The 13,835-nt window shown below is 46.8% G+C and overlaps 1 long non-coding RNA gene across 2 annotated transcripts in view; it reads left to right on the top strand.

Annotated features, from left to right (window-relative positions):
• The first annotated feature begins 1,543 nt into the window (after positions 1-1,543).
• Positions 1,544-13,835, top strand: part of LOC119157617 — a 58,244-nt gene continuing 45,952 nt past the window's right edge. For both annotated transcript variants that reach the window (XR_005107605.1, XR_005107604.1), the window contains exon 1: positions 1,544-1,589. This is a non-coding gene — a long non-coding RNA (uncharacterized LOC119157617). The remainder of the gene's footprint in view (positions 1,590-13,835) is intronic.

The following is a 13,835-nucleotide window of genomic DNA, read 5'->3' as shown; positions in this document are numbered from 1 at the left end:
CTGGGCTGCGGTGCTGAGGATGGCAGGACCCGGGGCCGTTGTCACCCTTAAAACAAAAGGGCCATTATGGAGCCCATCGAGCAGCAGCAGTAAAGGCTTTGGTACGGCACAGATCTCTCTATGAGGTTACAACAGCAGTGTTAATCTTCTATTCAGTGTTTACAGAGCCAGCTCATCCGTGGGGTGGGTGGAAGGCAGCCAGCTCGCGAGAGAACGCTCTTTATTAAAAAATACGGAGTTATGTTGCTTTTAGCAGTGACCCCGGAGTGTGTCCCGCATTTCTGGGGGAGGGCAGCTCCCCTTGCCCGGGGGTCCCCCCGGCCCGGCTCCGCAGGGGAAGGGGTCTCTCCAGCCGCCTTTAGCAGCATCTGGTGGAGCACCCCACCGGGGAAAATTCCCTGGGGGGTTTGATGGGTTACCCACCCCACCGGGGAAAATCCCCTGGGGGGTTTGGTGGGTTGCCTTCGCCCAGATGAGAGCCTAAAGAGAAGCCAAACTCCCCCCGGCAATGCGCGGCTGCCGCCGCCCGCGGAGCGCGTCCCCCCTGCGATGCTGTCGGGCGGGCAGCACCGACCTGCGCCGGGAGGGCTGCTCCGCTCCGCCGCTTCCATTTATCCACCTATTTGTTTGATTTTCGTAAGGGGGGTGGGGGGGGTGGGGTGGGAGGGAGCCTTTCGGTCCGTATCGGCAGGCAGAGACGATCATTCCGAAACGGGATGAAAGGGGGAGGAACGGGTAAACTGTGGAAAACTTAGGAGAAGCAGAGGCGATAGAAAAGCCAAAAGAATCCAACCCAAAACAAAACAACCAAAAAAAACCCCAACAAACCCCCAAACCCTCTCCTGGCTACACTCATCCTTGTGTGAATTGCACTTCTAAAAGAAATGCCAGCAAGGAACCAGCTCCTTTCTCCATCCTGCTTATCCCAGCCCGTGCGAAGGGCAGAGCATTCCTGGGGAAGGGCTGTGCACCCTGCACGGCGGTGCGGGGAGCTGCCCTTCAGCTCGTGTCGGGGCTGATGGGCTGATGTCAGCACTTCTGCCAGGCAGGCAGCCCCTCGGGGGGCGAGCCCGGCCGGCACCCCCCGCCCCTGCCCTGCGCTCCGCCGCAGCCAGCAAAATAAGCGAAAGCGGGCGGCCGCACCCGCGGGAGATGCTGGAGCTCGCGGGGGATGTTTGCGTGGGGTAAAAGCACAGCAGTGAGAGGGTATTGCGGGTGGGAGCAGTGCCCGCGGCGCGCAGCGCCCTGCCCTGCGCTGCGCTGCCCTGCGCTGCGCTGCCCTGCGCTGAGAGGCACTGCGCTGAATGGCACGGCGCTGCGCGGCACGCTGCGCGCCGCCCGCCGGCCCTCGCTCCCCTCCCTGTCAAAGCGCACGGCTCGCACGAATGTGTTGCGTTTCCTCGGTTGATTGTTTGGTCAGAGGGTTTGCCAGCTTCCTCAGGGCTCCTTCTCTGACTCTGGGGGGGGGGGGGGGTGGGGGGTGAAAGAAAAAAAAAAAGAAAGAAAAAAAAAGAACCGCATTTCCTTTTTTACTTAAGAGGGAGAGAGAGAGAGAAGCAGAGGCTGGGGGCTGGTGGACTCATCGAGCTGTATGTACTGGACTTTTTCTCTTCCCTCTCCCCGTCCCGAAACCCTCCTCCTCTTCCTCTTCCTCCCCTCCGGGCCGGGGGTTGCGCCGTCCCCTCCCCGCTCCGCGCTGCTGCCCGCAGCCCCCGCCGGGCTGCCGGGACGGAGCCTGGGGAGCGGCACCGCCGAGCTCCCAGCTCCGCTGGCCCAGGCTGGAGGCTTTGGGTTTGCTTCCTTTGCCTTCAGTTGCTTTAAAAGATTTTTTTTTTTTTTTAATTTTCCCTGTCTGTTATTTCCCATTTCGCGTCCTACCCTTGCAGCTCTTGTGGCTACGACAAGGGATCCAACTGCAGAAAGAAAAGTAAACACGGAAATCTGTTCCACTCGCTTTTATTTGCTTCGGGTTTTCTGTTGTTGGGCTTCACTGCAATTATTTTACGTGGGGTTTTTTTGTTTTGTTTTGTTTTGGGGTTTTTTTTGAGAGCAGCGAAGCTACTCTGCACCGTTTGCTGCCTTTCCCCCCCTCCCCCCCCCCCGCCCCCAGCTCTACTGGCTTTAACTGCTGTCTTCAATCCTGCTGCTTTTAAAACTGCATCTTTCTTATAGCTGAATTTTATCTCTAACCTTACCGTACTAGAATATGCTTGACATAGGTGGTGTGGGGGTGCAAACCTTGGCATAAGGACAGCACGCTTTACAGAAAATTACAGCCTTTTCCCCCCAGCCCACCTTCTAAACTACTTTTTGTGTGGCCTGATATTTATCACTTGAATCAGCACTGATTTCAGACCTGGCTGCAGCAGGTCAGGGGCTGAAGAAGCGCAGGGCCCTATCCCAAACCTCCTGAAATCAGCGGGAGCTTTGGATCAGGCCCTACAGAAACAAATTAGAGGAAAACCCTGGGTACAGTGTAAAGGAAAATACAGACGAGTCAGAGAGAATGGTGCTTTGTTCAGCTGCAACTGGGAAAGGGGAGACCAAAACCCAAACCGCTTTCTGATAGCCTTAAGCCCAAGGACATTTAACTGGGGTGGAAATGTTAAATCATCTTCGAATTAGGGCCTGCCTGGTTTGGGAGCCAGTCCTAAAAGTTGGTCGAGTTTTATTTGCTGCATGGGTGAAAATGCAGTGTAATTCACCCCTATATTTAAATATGTGTGTATAGATCCCCGTGCATGCATTTGGCAGCAGGGATGCACGCCTGCCTACGGATAGGTACATAAAAGCATTCTTGGGAAGGTGCTCACACACCGAGGTGTTTGCAGAGCTGCAGAAAGCAGATGCAACACGTGAAGAGCATTTTAAGGCAAGGGCATATTGATTCCCTGTCTCTGCACCCCCGTCTCGGTTTCTCTGTGTGCATCCCTCTGCGAGTGGCCGCGTGCGTGTGTGCCTGTGCGTGCCTGGGTGCGTGAGCCAGGGCGCGGGGGGGTGAGCGATGGGGAAGATGAAAGCATGTCATGACCACACGTCAGAGAGCAGGGATTAGTGCAGCAGAGTGTATTTTCACATTGTGTCGCAACTGGGTCACGTCTCCAAGTTTTCTGCCGAACAGGAATGGGGGATTTCTAAGAAGATAATAAATCTAAGCTAACCGCATCAGCCCTGCACCTCCTATAAAACCGAGACTCGTACTTTAGGGGCCACGTGCATCTGCCCGTGAGACAGGGATGGGTTGAGACAACGCTACTCATTTCAAGTGTTGACATCTAGCAAGGCAATCAAAATATTTGTCCAGCCTTTGCTACAGGATTTTGTTATTCTTCCATTGAAACTATTGCTTTGTAAAGGCTTTTTAAAAGCTGTTGAAGCTAAGCAAAGATCGCTATCAGGGAAGATGCTTGTGCTCTCCATTAGATGGCATTGCGAGTTTGGCAGTGCGGGAGGGAGAAAGTGGCTTCGTGCACTGGTCACCTTCTGCTGCCGGGACACGTATTTGCATTGCAATTGAAAGCGTATTTATCTTTTCAGCACTTGTTATATACTTACAGTACCATTTGGTTTATCAACACACAGCTTAAAAATTTTATCGGGAAGGTTTCTGTGTCAAGAATGAAAATCAGTACCCTCCTGCCCTGAGTGGTGCACATCGTATCTGCTTTTTATGCAATTAAAGGCATTATAAAAATAATTGGTTACTATAGAACACTTAAAAACCATAACAATCAACTATAATGTATAACAGATTATACACAATCCTTTCCTGTTTTCTAAAGGTTCAAACCCCTGGTAATTCAGCCCTTATCTCGTGGGGTAGCTACATGCATTGGCAAATTAATTTTACGCACTTACAGATGGTGGGTATGTTGTATGCTGCGCAAAGACGTGATGCCAATGAGAAAAATGCTTTCCACAAATTGGGTTTGATCTGAGAGATTATAGATGCAATTTTAAATAATAAATATGATTAAAGTTCTAAAATAATAAATTAAATATAAATCAATTAAGAAAAATATTTTTTCTACTCACAGTGACATTCTGTCTGTAGTTCTGCTTTTACATCTCATGCCAGCACTTCTTTTTAATTTGAGAAAATCCTTTAATTGTTAAAAAAAAATCTATTTTGTTTGCAAAGACAGAGATTGTTTTAATCATAAATTAATTAGCATAATTTAATTTACACTGGTGAAATCTTATTAGCTAAATTAGAGCCAGTCTTTTATTTACAATGAGGTTAGCAAGAGCAGAATCAATCTCAAACTGTTTGCTATTGTTTGTTTTGTTTTATTTTTTCCCCTGACTTCTTGCTGACATTAATTTAAAGGGCAGACTTCACATTTATACTCGTTTGGGAAAGATGTTCTAAAGAATTAAATTTGTATGTTAATCACACACCACTGCATTTAAAGGAGTTTACCTGTACAGCTTTAAAACACCCTGATTCACAAAGACTGAACTGTATATTTTCTCAAAGTTATGACTGGTAGGCTATATCGGAAATGTTAGCTTGCTATATATAATTAAATATCTATGCACACTAATGGCTAAATAAATTTTAAAGTATTTGTTTTGTTTTATCTAGAAAAAAATATTTTTATTTTAGGCTATGAAATTTTCTTATAGTACAATTTTTTTTCCTACTTTCATTTCTTTGCTGTACCTTTCTTTCTTTCTCTGGATTAATTATCTGAGTAAATGTTAAAAGTCTGATTTGTTGGATTTCTTTTAATAACCCCTATTGCTTTCCTGTGCTGTCATGGGAGGGAATATTCTGGCTGTTTTCACAAGTAAAGTTTCCAATAGCTTTTTTTTTTTTTTTTTAATTAGTGGGCATAAAATGACGCTTCTAATTGAATATGCGAGTCAATGACAATTAATAAAAAAAATAATTCTAATACCTTAGATTTCTGGACTTCAGCAGTAATAAATAGCGTGCTTATATCCCAGATATATTTTACAATGTAAGTTTTAAATACTTTCCCTGTAACATCTGCAAGAGCCCAAGAGGTTAATTAATACCAACATCTCTATTAAGATATCTGAAAAAAAGGGGCTTTAAACCTTCAGGAGCCCAATGGAAACTTCCTAATCCAGTTCTGCACCAATTAAGCATGTTGGAGACCAACATTTTGTTTGTTTGAAGGTCATTTTTGCCCCTTGCAGAGCCGGGGAGGGGGACACACCATAAAGTTACGTGGCTCGTTCCATCAGTTCATCTCATATTATCTGCAGTGCTAGAAATGCAAAGCAGTTTTCCCCCCTTGTATCAGCTTGCAGCTAAAACCAGAAGGGCTGAAGCCAGGGACGAGAGTGACGGTCAGCTGAAAGAAAACAAACACAGCCAGAGCAACGTGTGATTTCCAAAAGGAGCATTTAAAGTCATAACAGTGCTTAATTCTGCAACGCTGAGCTAATTAGCATCCTCTGCACAAAGGCGCAGGCACGTCACGTTCCTATTGCAGGCTCTGCGTAACTTTTTCTTTCGTTATTTTCCTCTTTTGTCAAGTTGTATTTAATAGGGGTTTTTTGGTTTGTTTGTTTGTTTGTTTTTCTGAAGTAACTTCTGTCATTCAGCACTGATGATCCAGCAAACTGGGATTTTTGCCCTGTGCTCAGTGCAGTAATGATGATATCATCATCCCGAGCTGAAACAAAGCAGGGCTTCATTTTGGGGGCAGAGGGATATGATAATCAGGGAGAAATCAGAGACCAGATCTTAAAATAGAAGAAATTGGTGAATTTCCATGAAAAATCAATGAGGAGCTGGAGTGATATTTCCCCCCACCACCACCCCAGGGTGGAAGAAAACTGATATCAAAGTCAACAACCTCAGAGCTTACCCCAGTCTGTGGAAATTTTGACATACATTACCTGCTTTTGACCTTTAGCAGGGCAGCAGAATAAGCAGCACACAGATGCTGGGGGAACGGCACAGCACCCAAACACAGTTTCTCTTTCATACAAGAAAATCAGATGGAAGAAATTTAAATATATTTTTTCTATGACAGTTTGCAACCAGAATCATCCCCTCTTAAAAAATACATAGGCAAATGACCAATGTGGTGATATGGAATTAAAGCATTTTCATGGCTTTTTCTAGCACGGTAAGGCCCCGGGTTTGATGGCAGCTGAAACTCCTGGAAAGTTCAGCAGAACAAACAAGCAAACAAAAAGGGGATATGTAAGCTCTCAGGGGTCAGGTTTCCCCGCTCGCCTATTCATCACCCAGTGCCGTCTCCTCTAGTAATTTTTAACTACATTTGAGGGTACTTGCACACTGCAGCCTGTTTGGTTTGACTCCTCTTCGTGAGAGAATCCGATGCACGCCATGTTTAGGGGAGTAAAAGATCGTGGGATGAGGTTGGAGAGATTCAAATTGTGGTCTTGGGCAATAGCGCAAGTTTAAATAAATGCTCAAAAACTCCAGGAAAAGTTCTGCATAGTACTTCTGGTTAAAATAAAATAGTAATAATAATAATAGCATTAAAAAAACCCAAAAAAAACAAAAAAGGAAGGGCCAAACTGCTATAAGCAACCCTAATGGAAATTACATTGTGGTAATGACTCGACGGGCCAGTTTTTAATACCATGAAGACAGCAGCTCTGTATTCTTGCTTTAACAGTGTGTCAGGAGGAATAGATGCCCATGCCTAATCCTGCAGAAATAACACGGCTCTGCTTTTATTGAGGCTCTTGGTGCATCGGGGTTTTAGGGTGGCTGCCTTTCCCATTGCTACTGGCCCTTTTGAGGCATTTTCTTGCCTTCTTCATGGTTTCGTTAAAAAGAGATAGAAACCACAGGCTGGCTGGGATGCTAACTTAACGTGCTCACATCCGCCTCCCCGCCAGCCTCGGGAGGTGTTTCAGCCCCAGTGCCTCCGAAACAGAAATCCCGTCACGGGCAGATCTCCGGGTTCGAACATGGGGGGGTGAAGTATTAGCTGATGAATGAAAGCAAGGAAAGTATTTTTGCCCATGATTAAAAAAATAAATCGGTTTTAAAAGAACATATTATATTTATTCAGTTTTGAGTTTGGCTGAGGTTTGTTATAAAAATAGTGCCGTAATTTTTTAAGAAACATTTTCTGTTTGGATAGATTAACTGTACACGCAAGCACTTTAGCTTTTGATTCCTTTCAGTAATATAGTAATATTCATTGCTGGCATCAAAAGCTGCTCTTAATATAAACAGTTTGGGAAATCTTCCATGCCAGGCAGATAAAATCTCTTTGAAATGTGGGGCAGTGGCGAGCCCCAGACCGCACAATCCCCCCTCTGCCCTGGGGTCCCGGAGCCGAGGAGGCATTGCCTGCAGAAGTCCCTCTTCTCCAGCACTCCACTACAAATGCCTGGTGCAAAAAAATGCATTTGAGAACAGTATTATTACTGAACCAGCTGACTGCAATAACCAGTGGTATGTGGGTTCACGACAGAAATAATATGGGTGCCACAGCAGTGCAGGGTCCTCTCTCTCCCCCTGGTACTTGTCACACCTGGGCTGGTGCCCTGTGGCACCCAGCAGGACCATGGCACATCCTCCCCAGCTCACCTTGCCTCCTCAGAGCCCCTCAGGGTCCCGGCAAACTTTTTCACTTCCCACGAAGTGTGGAAAAGCCTGACTGAAGTGGCAGTGCCGGGGAGCCGGCGGGAGCGATGTTGGTCCCTTCCCCTCCGCGCTTGCCTTCAAAATAGCTCAGTGCACCCATTGCCTTTAATCTCTCTGCTCACAGGTTATTTGCAGCTTGGCAGTAATTCCTCTGATGGCCTGGGAAGCTTATTTATAGCCAATAGTTACCTTCTGTAATTTTATATCTGTTCAATTGCAGCAAGATTCATCTGAGTTAATTTTTCATAATTCACTGAAAAGCCCCATTTCCCTAAGCTGAGGCTGTGACCCTGAACACCCGTGCTGCCGCTACCTATCGCACTGGAATCAGCAGAAGCAAAAATCAAAAAAGGAGGAAAACCAGCAAAACGCTGAAAGAAATAAGTTATTTCTTTCCATTTTCTGTGTCAGTGGGTCACTGAGGAGGTGGCTACCTGGGGGCTGGCTGGGTCCTACTCGTTTGTGCCACCCGCACCAATCCAGCCCGCAGAGCCCCTCTCAGCGCCGGCACGCCTGAACGTACAGGGCTGTTACTGCTCAGGTTTTGCTAGCAATTGTTTCTGCCTTGCAATGCTCTTTTGTAAATCCTGCAGCATTTCTGAGCTGTTCATTTCAGTCCTTTGTAAAAGTCGTGGTTTGGGTTTCTTTCCATTTTGCAGGGTTTATGCTTCAGTGTGTACATGGGTGCGCTGCCGACACGACTGTGAACGCACCCAAAACTGAACGTTCAATTAAGCAGCTCACTGCTTTCTTGACATTTTAATGTCATATCTATCTTTTTTTTTTTTTTTTTTTTTTTTAAGGGAGTTAGTGGTAACTTTATCTCTCATCAAATTCCAGGATTTTCTGTAATTCAATTATACCTATCTAGGTTCTTTTCTTTCTTTCACTTTACTGAAGTGACACATAAGATTGTATATCTGCGTCTCAGAAAATTCAAATCACTCTGGAATTATCTTCCTTTTTGTTTGTTTGTGTATGGCCAAAAATATTTCTTACACTTCTTCAAAAACAGAAAGGTCTGATCTGTTGTTTATTATATATTATTATTACACTGTTTTGATGATGTTCCATCTTCAGAGATCGGTAATTTGTTACAGCAGCAGTGGTGATGATAATAGAAAAAAATAATATTAGGAAGCACCACCTCTTTGCAGTAGCCTTTCCTGCCATGTTCCCTGTCAGCTTGCATCCCCTTCTCCTCGTTTGTGAGATAGAAATAACCTTGGGACTGGGAGAAATGTGCGTTTCTCATAAGAACGTGGGACAGGAAAGCCTTTTCTTTAAATCGAAGCAGGTTGGCTTCTGCAAGAGTCTTGAGGCAGGAACTCTGCTGCTGGTGGTATGTGTCAGCCCTGGGGTTAATGTCAAACCCAAAGTCCTTATTTTTAATATTGCTTTAATCTGAGACCTGCTGCAAAGCTGTGCTTTCCTATGGGATCTGGCCGGTGCCGGACCAGGCTGTGTTTTCCTGGAGGCTGCAGAGAGCTATCCTCGGCGATGGGACGGGCTATGAGGATCTTCTCCCCAGCAAGTACCTAACCTTGGGAGGTGGTCTCTGCGGGGAAATTGGATGGAGGTTTGCCCAGAACAAGTCTCCAGGAACTAGACGACGTGTCCAGGCTGTTTCCACCATCAAGCTCTCCTCCATCACGCCCATCACAAGGACAGCTGCCATGTGGCATTCCTGCATTGCAGCTCTGCCTGCGCACGGGCTGGCCGATGGATGTATGGACAGGCCAGTTTGCCTACTCCCTCTTGGAAGGGAGTTTCACCACTTTTCCTTCTGAGATATATTTTGCCAGCCAGCTATTGAACCAAGAATGTCTTGTCCTGCCCAACTCTTCCTTTCCTAGGTAGACGGGAGGTCTGTATGTGCCCCAAGGGAATAACGGGGGGCATCCCCCCTTCTTTCTACTACAGTTACCCTCTGCATCCACGTGTGGTGAAGTAGTCCAACAACGTTGATGGTGGCTGCTGTCTTGGCATTGAAGGGTGATGCAGCCTGGGAGCCCTGTGAAAACTGATACTGTTAATTTTACCCAGCTTTGCTCAAAAGTTATCAAAGCCGAGGATGGGCTCCAGTGCACATGGCTGAGCGCGCCGGGTACGCGGGCTTTTGCAGACCTCATGCACCGTGCAGGTGGATTGGTATGTGGAAAGGTCACACCTACCAACTTCTTAGGCCTCTGGTGTGAAAGATAAAGCCATCTGGTCACCATTTGACAGCTTAAATTGTAATTACACCATTTGGCCTATGAATTGCTGTGAGCCACTGTTTGAAGCTGCTGTGATTCAGCTATTCCAGGGCTGAGATAGGGATCGAGCCATTCCCCAGAAGCTGAGTTACTGGAATTCATCTTGCTTCATCTCCTTGGCCTGCTTTTTACCTTCCAAAATTTATCTCCGTCGATCCTTCGTTATGATTGTGAACTTGGCAGCACTTGTTTAGCATAAATAATCACAGTCGCCGATAACCAGGAACACCTGCTGGCCCATTACCCACAACAGGAGGAGAAGACGGGCATCTCCAGCAAAATTCCACTGCAGCAATATGGAAGTGTTTAAAGGAAGACCTGCACCGCTCAGGGTAGCAGAGATCTGAACCTTTAAATTACAGCCATTCCCGGCCTGACGATAAGTAAATAAACAATTCACAGCTGCATGGGCTAAACACAGAAACACATCTATCTCTTCCAGGCGTGATTGCTGAACAAGTAATTAAGTGCGAAATGTGAGCCCTCAATGTCAGTGTGAGATGATAAAGGTCTCCAGTTGTAAATTAACTGAAGTCCAGCAAGCCCTCGATATTAACCCTTCAGGAGCCCTTGGGTGGCAATGGGTGCGTTAGCATGACTCCAGTGCAATTTGCATGCAATTATTCCTGACATTTGCCCCTGGGAATATGGAGCTGTTATTTTAACAAATTAAAAAAACAAGTGAGGGAGTTGCTTTCTCTCTTCTCTCTGAGCTAGCACAGGGCACCCCATAAGCCAGGAGATGTAGTCCCAGTTGATGGCTCTGCCACAGTCGTCCATCACATTCCCCTGTGGCAGGCTTCCTCCTGGTGACAGCAGAGGTGTCACAAAACCAAAATGCATTAAAGACTGAGCTGCTGAAGCCCTGAGATAAAGAGGTCTGCTGATTCAGATGGGCAGATATCCATCAATGCTTCCAAAGGAGCCCACCACAAATCACCTTGAGAATAAGGATCTAATGAATCACCATAAACTGAAGTATCACCACTTGTTAAGCAATTCATTAAACAAGCTGGGGGGGGGGTGGTAGGCGTTTGGTTTGGTTTTGTTTTCCTTTTTTTTTCATGAACCAACTAGCTGAAAGAGAGTTTAGTCAGCTCCTGCAATCATGTGACTATACCCAGTGTTCATTCTCAGATGCATACCTCTAATTTTAGCTGATAATTAAGACTTTGTGTGCATCCACTGTCCAGTTTTCAATCCAAGGGACTGCACACTACAAGACAAATAAAATTAATTCAAAGTAGGATTTTTTAAACTCATTGTTTTTAAGCCATACCATAATTTTTGAGTCCTGAATACCTACTTTGACACTACTGGGGTTGGGTGTACTTAATGCAGTTTTGCTCATTAGATGATTCATAAACCTGGAGGACCTGTTTGCTGCCAGGGCTGGATTTGACTGAAGCCCTGGCTGTGAAGCGATGTGGAAATGTGCTCGGGAGGGACAGATTTGTAGATCTGGACCCTGGAGCCCCCAGACCCCAAGAGCCCATGGCCCACATGAGGCACTGCACACGTCTGCTGGCTCCTCGCTAACTGGCAAACCCGTGAGGCGTGCCCAGTTTTGCTGTCCCCACCAGTCAGTTGGCACTGGGCATCAGCAGAGCCCTGTCCCTGCCTCTGGCCTCAGCGCTTTGGGTTTGGGTAAGCTCAGGCCAGCCACACCGCGATGCAGGGGAAGAACGGGAGCAGAGGGAAATTTACAGCCATGCTTGGCAAGGTGAAGTTGAATTCCAGGCAAGACCTCTAGAAATAATATTTGAACTATGGCTCAACCGTGGACCAAAGAGGTGATGTCTCAGGTGGAGCCAGCATTGCTCTTTCTTCACATCATAGTGACTGCAGAGGAGGACAGGAGACAGCAAGGAGGACATGGGCAGGAGAGATCATTTAGTCCCACCTCAGCCTTGAAATACAGGCAAAAGAACTCAAAGCCACGGCTGAAGTTATGCTGTGGTCCATTTTGGGCTCCAGACAACGTAGGACCATGGTAAGAAGTGGGCAAATGCAACCCAGCAGAGCTAAATAAGCCGGGTTCATGCAAGTGATAATCTTTTATCTACTGGGCTTAGCACAGGAGTGACCCCACTGGCATTCAGCATGACACATCCCAAGCTAAACAGATAAATCAAGAGGTTATGTTGTTGCACGTATGAGCCTGTTATGAATATTTTAACTTTTGGACAAAGCTTGCTGACCTTGGCTTTTGTGCTGTAAGTATTTGATCCTTTTATCTAAGATTCCCTCATGTCTCTATCATCTTTCCTAAGTCTCCCCAGGTGGGTAGAAATCAGTAGAAGATGTTGAAGTGAGGCTCCCGAGCAGCTCCAGTAGGTAAAGACAGGGCAAATACTTGAATTTTTTTTTTTTTTTTTTTTGGCAGTTCAGTGAGTTTATGGTGGGAACTATTTGACCTAGTACCTGCTGTAGAAGGAGCTATATTGGATGATTCCAGAGGTCTTTCACAAGTCCTATGTCCTGCTTTCCTCTGACCGTGGAAGACACAGAACTAAGCAGCTCACACACATCTTGCTGCCAGTCTTGGTACCCTAAGCACACACTGAGCTCGTACCTGTGTAAAGGAATTGTAGAGGAATGAAGGCAGGTTAATTAACACTGATAATATACAGCTGTGGGCTGGCTTCAGGGGCGGTGGGTTGGCTGACGTGGATGATGTGCAGCTGTGGCTGGTTCCTGCTAAGCAGTTAAATAGCTCTGAGGGGGATGGAAGGGGAGTTTTGGATGAAAGGAGTGGAGGGAGATGCCCAGAAGGGGTGAAGGAAGCACCAAAAAGAAGGGAGCCCTGGATGTAAGAGAGACAAGGAGAGGCCCTGGGAGAAGCAGGGAGGCTGGGTGAGGAGAGGCTGGCTGGGACAGGAGCCTGGAGAAGGAAGAGCTTGGACACAGCAGAGGCAAGAAGCTGGGTGGCCTGGCCTGAAGAGGAAGAAACAGCACAGACAGTAGATGAACCCTTGAAACCTTGTGTGAGACTGAGGGTGGTGCTGAGGCATGAGAGGGCTGGTGTGGGGCGGTAAAAGCCTTGTAGCCTGCTAACTTGTTAGTGCTGCAACATACCTACACAGAGAAACTTCCTAAGATCTTTCTCCTTAAATGGCTCTACTTTGCCTGTCTCAGCCTTACTACATGCCACGCTTTCTTTACTCCTTCATGCCCGGGCATTGCTGCTCAGCCTCAGCCCGGGAATCACAGGCAGCACTCTGTACTACTCTGTAGTAAATTTTTATGGGGAACAAATGTGCTTTTGGGCTCATTGGGGAAGGGAGGAAAGCAGGGAGTGATTGATAGCAGGGAGATGGTACTTCAGCTTCTTCCTCACTGCAGCACATGGTTTGCTTGGGGCTGGGCTCTTTGTTATGTATTTCTTCAGGTTTAACTAGTGGGCTCTTTCTCTTTTCCTGTTCTGAAGCAAGCTGCTTATATATCACAGCTTTGCTTGAAGCCATGGCAAGAGCTGTGCTTGAAATGCTGCAGTGGGAGCCTGTATCGCAGTTCAGGGAATCAGACCCCAAATCCCTATGGTGCATCTTGGCAGCTGGGCATGCTCCAGCCCAGCCAGGCTGCTGCCAGCAACAGGGGGTCCCTGCCAAGCTGGTTCCTGGGAGTACATCACCAATGGTGCAAACAGCAGATGGGGACTTCAGATAACTAAGCTAGGGCTCTCCTGATTAACCAGATGAGCCTTATCTTTCCCCTGTCCCAAAGCATATGTATAAAAAATGCTCCATTTGACAGAGCTGGTTTTTTTCAGAGCTGAAGGTGTGTAGAAGCACAGATCATCCATCTCTGGTCCTCGTTCCAGTAAGGGGCCCTGGGAACTCGGCAGGGAGACAGCAAACTTTCGAAACCCAAGCTGTGAAGAAGCAAGAACACTCCTAAAATGTCCCTTCTAAAAGGGGAGCCTCCCTTTTGGGTTTGAAAATGCTATCTTTGTTACCTCCCTC

Source organism: Falco rusticolus, chromosome 15, assembly GCF_015220075.1.
Source record: "Falco rusticolus isolate bFalRus1 chromosome 15, bFalRus1.pri, whole genome shotgun sequence".
NCBI classification, from domain to species: Eukaryota; Metazoa; Chordata; class Aves; order Falconiformes; family Falconidae; genus Falco; species Falco rusticolus.
Note: the sequence above shows the minus strand (reverse complement) of the source record. Positions and strands in the feature narration are given on the sequence as shown.